The sequence below is a fragment of the Suncus etruscus genome, chromosome 1 (assembly GCF_024139225.1).
Source record: "Suncus etruscus isolate mSunEtr1 chromosome 1, mSunEtr1.pri.cur, whole genome shotgun sequence".
Classification (NCBI taxonomy): domain Eukaryota; kingdom Metazoa; phylum Chordata; class Mammalia; order Eulipotyphla; family Soricidae; genus Suncus; species Suncus etruscus.
The window spans coordinates 195,820,871-195,829,616 of NC_064848.1; the positions used below are offsets into that span (position 1 = coordinate 195,820,871).

Below are 8,746 nucleotides of genomic sequence, written 5' to 3' on the forward strand. Positions count from 1 at the left end.
GGGAACCTCTCGTGGGGGTTTCCAAGCTTAATTACTTTTTATTTATAATGTTCCTGAGGAAGCTCCAGCCAGGATGCTATGGGAAGTCCCTGTTACTAAGATTCTCAGCACCCTCTTAAGAAGAATATTCCTGCCGCAGTCGGGCTGGTGAATGCAGCAAAGAGCTCCTGGCAGCATTGTGTGAATATGAAGAAACCTGGTGAGGCGTATTGAGACGGTAAAGAAAGCGAGTCAGACTTTCCTGCGTCCTGGCCCTCCTCCTATTCTCTAGAGCAGGAAATTATTTCAAGTATTTCCTGAACAGCTGAAGTAGGTTAGAAACCTGCTAACTTTCTCTACATTATCTGCAGGAAATAGCCGCTGAAGAATTCCTTTGCAACAAGAAACTATTTGAGCTTCACTGCCCATTTCTACCTGGACAGGATGGAGGGATGGATGATCCCACTCTGGGAGCTGGAGACTAGAATCCTTTTTTTTTTTTTTTTTTCTTCTTTTCTTTGAGACTAGAATCTTCAGGCATGGTAAAGTCATGCTTAGGACTCTAAAGAGCATGCAGTGAAAATGTGTGTGTGTGTGTGTGTGTGTGTGTGTGTGTGTGTGTGTGTGTGTATGAGAGAGAGAGAGAGAGAGAGAGAGAGAGAGAGAGAGAGAGAGAGAGAGAGAGCCCAAAACTCCTTGCCAGGTAATTTAGAACCGTCCATCACAGTTAGCGATATTAACTCATTTAATTTTTCTTTTTTTTTTTTTTTTTTTTGGTTTTTGAACCAAACCCGATGGTGCTCAGGGGCTATTACTTCTGCACTCAGAAATCGCTCCTGGCAGGCTTGGGGGACCAAATGGGATGCTGGGAATCAAACCCGAGTCTATCCTGGATTTTCTGCATGCAAGGCAAATGCCCCCTACTGCTGTCCTACTTTTCATTTAAAAAAAATTTTTTTTGTTTTTTGGGCCACACCCAGTGATGCTCAGGGGTTACTCCTGCCTATGTGCTCAGAAATCATTTCTGGCTTAGGGGACCATATGGGACACTGGAACCGAGGTCCGTCCTAGGCTAGCACATGCAAGGCAAACTTCTCCTTATGGCTTGCACCACTGCTCCAGATTTCATTTAATCTTTAGAAGGGGTCACAATGAGGTCAACAGGTCAGGATAGAGCAACAACATAGCAGGTAGGAAGGACATTTGTCTTGCATGCAACCAGTCCAGGTTTAATCCCTGGTATCCCATATGGTCTCTGGAGCTCACCAGACCCCTGAGTAATCTTTCACACACACCTGCTCTAGAGATTTTCTCTTTCCAAGACTTGAGCTCACCTTGTGTCAAGGGTGGAGTTCAATGAGCCTCGAGGGAGCCAAGTTTCCACCTCACTAGTGAATCCTCCTGAGCGTATGTGGGGACCCAGACTGGAGAAGGTGTAGGGAAAGGCAAGGTAATTTAGACTGGCAGGTTCCCACCCATCTCCTGTGCAAGGGCCCTTTGCGATGGGCACAGCAGCAAGACCAAACCGAAAAGTATTCCTTCCCTCCTAAGCAAAGAACCAGGCCATGCTGAAAGAGTCAGACAGCTTGGATTCAGCTGGCCCAGAACTGGCAAGTTCCTTCATCCAACACACATTGAGGAGCTTCAGCCCCCACAGTGAGTAGGCCCCTGGCTTCAGCATTGGCCAAGTGTGGGGTTTGCCTTCAGAGATCTAGCTGTCAGCAGGAGAATGAGGATCCAAACACTTCTGGTTGCCCATCCGCTTCTGGAGTCAGCAGGGAAGCCCCACATGAGACCAAAGAGGAATCTTATGCTCTGCCAGGTTCTTTCTGGACCAGAGACACCATGTGCCCAGCAGGTTTCATCCAGCTTTTGGAATGTATGTCACCAAATGTACTCCTTCGGGGACAGAGGTGAAAACTCCTGAACAAAGAAAGTTCTTCAATCAAGTTGCAGCAAAGCCTGTAGTCAGAAATCTTAGTGTCTGCAGGAAGCAAGTTCAGAGGGTAGAGAAAGAGAAGTGTCCCAAGACCAGAGGTAGTACAGTGGGTAAGGCACTTGCCTGCATGTGTCCAACCTGAATTTGATCCATGGCACACAGGGTCCCCGAAACTAAGGTCCCACCCCCCCCAAGCACAAGTCCAGAAATAAGACCTGGCATTCCATATGGTCCCCTGAGCCTGCCAAGAGTAATTCTTGAGTGTGGTACTAGGAGTAACTCTTGATCACGGCTGGGTATGGCCCAAATACAAAAAAAATTAGTTGGAAAGATTTACAGCTGAAATTTGTAATATATTTTTCTTTGTTTGTTTTGTTATTTTTGGCCACAGCCAGCAGTGCTCAGGGGTTACTCCTGGCTCTGCACTCAGAAATCCCTCCTAGTAGGCTCAGGGGACCATATGGGATGCCAGGGATTGAACCCAGGTATGTCCCGGGTTGGCTGTGTGCAGCAAACACCTCACCACTGTACTATCACTCTGGTCCCATGTAATACTTCTTCTTCTTCTTCTTCTTTTTTTTTTTTTTTTTGCTACACCTAGTATTGCTCAGGAATTACTCCTAATGGTGCTCAGGGGACCATACAGGCTGCTGGGGATCAAACTTGGGTCAGCTGCATGCAAGACAGCTCTTACTCTAGCCCCTCAATCAGTTTTTTTTTTGTTTTGTTTTGTTTGTTTTATTTAGTTTTGGGGCCACACCTGGCAGCACTCAGGTTACTCCTGGCTCTGCTCAGGAATCACTTGTGGCAGTGCTCGGGAGACCATACGGGATGCCAGATCTAGTTCTGATTAGCTGCATGCAAGGCAAATGCCCTACCCGCTGTACTACTCCTCTGACCCCCCAATAGTTTTTTAAGAGTTCTTGTCCCTATTTTCCAATAGAAGTGCTAAAAATGGTATGCATTTTCTGTAAGCTACAATTAGAAAATGTAGCATTATATATCTTATTTCTTTACACCTTACCATACCATAGTTTTTTTGGGGGAGGAAGTGATGGGGCCATACCTGGCAATACTTTGGAATTACTCCTGGCTCTGTGCTCAGTCCTGGCAAATGACACCCTTGTCTGCCACTTGCAAGGCCAGTGCCTTATATATTGTTCCATCTGTTAAAAAAAATTTTTTAGGGGGTGATTACTCAGGGAATATTCCTGGATCTGCACTCAAAAATTACTCCTGGTAGGCTCAGGGGACCACAGAAGATGCCAGGGATTGAAACCAGGTCAGAAGCATGTAAGGCAAATACCCTACCCACTATGCGATTGCTCTGGCTCCTGAAATTCCTTTTAAGTTTCCCTAAGTCCAATCCCTTGGTTGTTATTGTTACTGTTTGACTAAAGGCTCTGAACTCTTTTTCTTTTTTTGGGGGGTGGGGGGGTCACACCCAACAGGGCTCAGCGGTTACTTCTGGCTCTACGCTCAGAAATCACTCCTAGCATGCTCAGGGGACCATATGGGATGCCAGGAATCAAACCACCATCGGTCCTGGATTGACGGCGTGCAAAGCAAACTCCCTACCACTGTGCTATCTCTCCGGTCCCCAGGGCTCCAAGCTCTTTTGTGTTGTTCATGAACGGTTGGTTGTGGTTCTAATTAGGTGTCACATTACTTTATGCTTGTTCACTGAGCCACACTCATGCTCACCGGAAGTCCTGCTTCTCCTGGCCACAGTGCTCTAGCTGCCCTGCTTGCCAGTGTGTCACATATTCCATGCCTTGTCGTGACACTGGGATTCAGCAAACAACAGAGTGACTGAGCAACCCTGGGCATGTATGGATGGCACCAAGGGTCAATTTCAGGGCTTCATTCTTGTAAAGCAGGTGCTTTTTGCCACTGAACTGTTTTCTGAGCCCCTGAAAGGTTTCTATGGAGGGGGGTTTGTTCATTTTGGGGGGTTTATTTGGGTGGGGCACATCCTGGCAATACTCAGGGCAGGGTTTATTACTGTCTGAATTACTGCTGATGGTGGGTACCAAATGGGATGTGGAGGATAGGACCTAGGTTGGCTACATGCAAACAGGGGGTTGGCTACCCCCTGTATTATCTCTCCAGCCCTTGGATCTCCTGGTATTGCTTAATTTTTAGTTTTTGTGTCACACCTGGTGGTGTTCAGTGCTTATTCCTGACTCTACACTCAGTAATTACAACTAGTAGTGCCTGGAAAATCATATGGGTGCCACAGACCATCCAAGGCAAGTGCCCAATCCACTGTACTATCTATCGCTCCAGCCCCTCATAGTTTTTTGTTTTTATGAGTAAGCTTTCAAAATCTGCAGGAACTGCTAAATTGTACACATTAAGCCTTTTCTCAGAATAGCAAGTAGAACTTTGTTTTGCTGTCGGCTCACTCAAGCACAGCCCTGCCACTGATGAATGAGGGCCCATCCATTGTTTACGTCAAGCCAAGTCTTTACTAAGCTGAACTCAGGTGGCTGTTTTCCTGATCCAGGAGGTTAGAGGTGAGGAGCTCCAATTCTATCTGCTAGAACTAAGATGAAGGAAAACAGAAAAAAAATTAAGAGTCTTTGCTAGGATTTCAGAGACTAGACCCAGGATGAGTGCTAAAGCCAACTGTTTAGAAAATGATGTCAAATCTATAAAGGCTAATGATTGGCAAAACCACCAAGTTCTAACACTGAGTGTAGAAATAAATGTTGGTGGGGCCGGAGAGATAGCATGAAGGTAAGGCATTTGCCTTTCATACAGAAGGTCATCGGTTCGAATCCCGGCGTCCCATATGGTCCCCTGAGTCTGCTAGGAGCAATTTCTGAGCATAGAGTCAGGAGTAAACCCCGAGCAATGCCGGATGTGACCCAAAAACAAAACAAAACAAAAAACAAACAAAGAAATAAATGTTGGTATCTATGTGAGAAGAGTAACAGAAGAATAAATTCCAACTCAGAAGTCAAATACACTGGGCTGGAGAGGTAGTGAGGGGGGCTAAATAGGAATCCAAGAAAGAAGTAAAAGAAAATGTGTTGGGCCCAGAGAGATAACACAGCGGCGTTTGCCTTACAAGCAGCCGATCCAGGACCAAAGGTGGTTGGTTTGAATCCCGGTGTCCCATATGGACCCCCGTGCCTGCCAGGAGCTATTTCTGAGCACACAGCCAGGAGTAACCCCTGAGCACTGCCGGGTGTGGCCCAAAAAGAAAAAAAAAAGAAAATGTGTTCTTAAATGAGTGGGAATAGGGGCCGAAGTGATAGCACAGCAGGTAGGGCATTAGCTTTGCACATGGCCAACCCAGGTTCAATCTCTGGTATCCCATATGGTCCCTTGAGCCTGCCAGGAGTAATTTCTGAATGTAGAGCCAGGAGTAACCCCTAAGCACTGCCAGGTGTTGCCCCAAAATCAACACACACACACACACACACACACACACACACACAGATTGGGAATAGCTGCTCTGTGGCTATATTACTGTAGAGCCAGGAGTAACCCCTAAGTACTGCCAGGTGTTGCCCCAAAATCAACACACACACACACACACACACAGATTGGGAATAGCTGCTCTGTGGCTGTATTATTTACCTATAATAGGTAGAATTCTGGGGCCAGAATATAATAAATCTTTTGTATTGGCTAGCACATGGCAGACCTGGATTCAGTTCAGTCCCTGGTACCCTGTATGGTCCTCCAAGCCCACTAGGAGTGATCTCAGAGCAAAGGACTAGGAATAGGCTCTGAGCATTGCCAGGTGTGGCCCAAAACCAAAGCCAACAAACAAAAAGAATAGGTAGCAATTACGATCTCATAGGTATTCGTACCAGGAATCCTGTCCTTCTGACCCAAAGATCACTCACAGTAGTACTTGCTCTTAGGTAGGCCCAGTTCTTGCTTGCTCCAACAGAGTCTCTTTAGGAACTAGTATGAGGCGGGGGGGGGGGGGGGGGGAATAAAAGACCTGAGAGGAATGCATGGCCTGATCAATTCAAGAGGGTTTGGTGGTAAAACTCCTACACAATATTATGAAACTGTCCCAAATACTTAGAAGGAACTGGGTGTTTATAGACATCAAAGTTATGCTTTCAAACTATGCCAGCAACATGCCATTTAAAATACAAATTCTCCAAGTTAAATTTGTTCTTCTGCCCTCAAAAAACCCTGTGTGATAGCTTGAGTGTTTTTGTCGTCTTGAGAAAGTCAGGTTAGGAAACAGATCCGTGAGGTTGCTGCAACACTTTTCCACTGGCACTTTTTCCCTTGAGGATTGAGGGATGGCCGCATACTCACGCCACATTTTGATATTCAGAGATGAAGTCAACAGCCCAATTTCAGAAGAAATCACCATTAATGACATATTTCAGGGGCTTTCCAAAGTCTGCCAACAGGATTTCAGCAAGAATGGAGGGAGGTAAGAGGTCACCAGTGATATTTACTTCCCACTTCAATGCCTGCTGAATTTGGGGTCCTGTATGTCACAAGCCTTTTTTGGGGGGAGCATACCCAGCTGTGTTCAGGACTTATTCCTGCCTCTACGCTTGAGGTCACCTCCTAGCAGGGTTCTGGGGACCATATGGAGTGCTGGGTATCAAACTTGAATCGACCACATATAAGCCAAGTGCCCGACCCACTTACTAACTCTCCAGTCCCTCCAATTATCTTCTCCTTATTTATTTATTTATTTTGATTTTTGAGCCACAGCCAGCAGCTCTCAGGGGTTACTCCTGGCTCTGTGCTCAGAAATTGCTCCTGGCAAGCTTGGGGTACCATATGGGATGCCAAGGATTTTTTTTTTTGTGTGTGTGGGGGGTTTTTTTGGGGGGGTTACACCCGGCAGTGCTCAGGGGTTACTCCTGGCTCCGTGCTCAGAAATTGCTCCTGGCAGGCATGGATGCTGAGGATCTAACCTGGGTCTGTCCCGGGTTGGCCACGTGCAAGGCAAAAGCCCTATCTCGTGGGCCCGAATTACATATTTAAATAAATTTTTTTCTTATTGCTTTTTTTGGGGTCCTTTTTCCACACCTGAAAGTGCTCACTTTACTCCTGGGTTATGCTCAGGGAGTAACCCAGGGATTGACCCAACCACTTTCCCTGCTGTACCCTCTCTAGCCCTTATCCCTGTTTTTCGTGGTAGAATATGAATCTAGTACTTCAAAGAACACAGTATTGCTTGGCTTTGTTTGCTTGCTTACTTTTAGAAATGAAAGACTGGGCCACACGAGTGGTGCTCAGAGATTGGTCATTGACCAACTGATCATTGATCACGCTGGGGAGCTGGGGATCGAATAGGAAGGATCTTGACCCCAGTACTATCTGGTCCCACAACTTTGGGTTGGTTTTTTTTTTTTGTTTTTGTTTTTGTGTCACACCCGTGGGGCCACACTTAGCAGTGCTAGGTTACTCCTGGCTCTGCACTCAGAAATCACAGAAATCACTCTTGGCAGGCTTGGGGAACCATACGGGATGCCGGGATTCAAACCAGGGTGTTTGTCTTGTAGGTTGTCAACACAGGACGGACACCAGTCGAAAAACAGCCTAAAAACAGAGTGAAGAGGAGGGGGGGGGGGGAGAGAAAGTGAGAGAAAGTGAGAAAGTGAGAGAAAGTGTGTGTGAGAGAGGAGAGAGAAAGAGAGAGAGGGAGGGAGGGAGGGAGGGAGGGAGGTTGGGAGGGAGGTTCAATCCTAAGAGCTACTTAGGATCCGACCATCACCACTGAGGGGAAAATAGAAAGTAGAACAAAAAGGGGCCAGAGTGATAGGACAGAGGATAGGATGTTTGCCTTGCATGCGGCCGACCCAGGATGGACTCCTGGCATCCCATATGGTCCCTTGAGCCTGCCAGGAGCGATTTCTGAGCGCAGAGCCAGGAGTAACCCAAGAGCTGCTAGGTTGGCCCCAAAACAAAAACAAACAACAAAAGAGGGCACTTAGCTTGTACAGAGCCAACCCGGTTCAATCCCTAGTTCTCCCTAGTTCCAGCCAGAAGTGATCCCTGAACAAAGCCAGGAGTAGGCCCCCAACACCAGTATGGCCCCTCCCCAAGCCAAACATACACACAAAAATTAAGTCAAATAGATTATAATTTGATTAAAAAGAAACAAACAAACAAAAAAAAAACCAAATGGGGACTGGAGAAATAAATAGCACAGTGGATTAAATGTTTGCCTTGCACGTGGATGACTCAGGTTTGATCCCAGCACTGCATTATGGTCCCCCACACCCTTCCAGGAGTGATCTTTATGTAAGCTCAGAGTCAGGAGTTAAGTCCTGACTGAGCATAGTTTGATGTCACAAAGAAAAAAAAAAAAAAAAAGAAAAATACTTTTTAAATATTGAAGAGCGAGTGCTCGCTTCGACAGCACATATACTAAAATTGGAATGATACAGAGAAGATTTAGCATGCCCCCTGCGCAAGGATGACACGCAAATTAATTAAAGAGGGAGCCAGAGTAATAGCATAGAGGTAGGGTGTTTGCCTTGCACGCAGCTGACCCAGGACTGAGGCGGGTTTAATCCCCAGCATCCCATATGGTCCCCAAATTGCCAGAAGCAATTTCTGAGCACAGAGCCAGGAATAATCCGAGTGCCGTCAGGTATGGTCCAAAAACAAAATAAAAAAAAATTTTTTTGAAGGAAAACCCTTATTTAAAGATGACTTGGGCCAGAAGAGATCAATGGGCCGAGTGTATTATTTGCATGCAGGAGACACAGGTCTGATTCCCAGTACCATAGTAGGCTCCCCCAGCACTAAGTTGGGAGTAGCCCCTGAACACCACCTGGTGTAACACAAGCTTTGGCTGCAGGAGGCTTTTTACCCAGAGAAGAT

The 8,746-nt window shown here is 46.4% G+C and overlaps 1 non-coding gene across 1 annotated transcript; it reads left to right on the forward strand.

The window, feature by feature from the left end:
- The first annotated feature begins 8,263 nt into the window (after positions 1–8,263).
- LOC126028257 (U6 spliceosomal RNA) lies at positions 8,264–8,374 on the forward strand. The gene has a single exon (XR_007502409.1). It is a non-coding gene; the product is annotated as a U6 spliceosomal RNA (small nuclear RNA).
- The last annotated feature ends 372 nt before the right edge of the window (positions 8,375–8,746 follow it).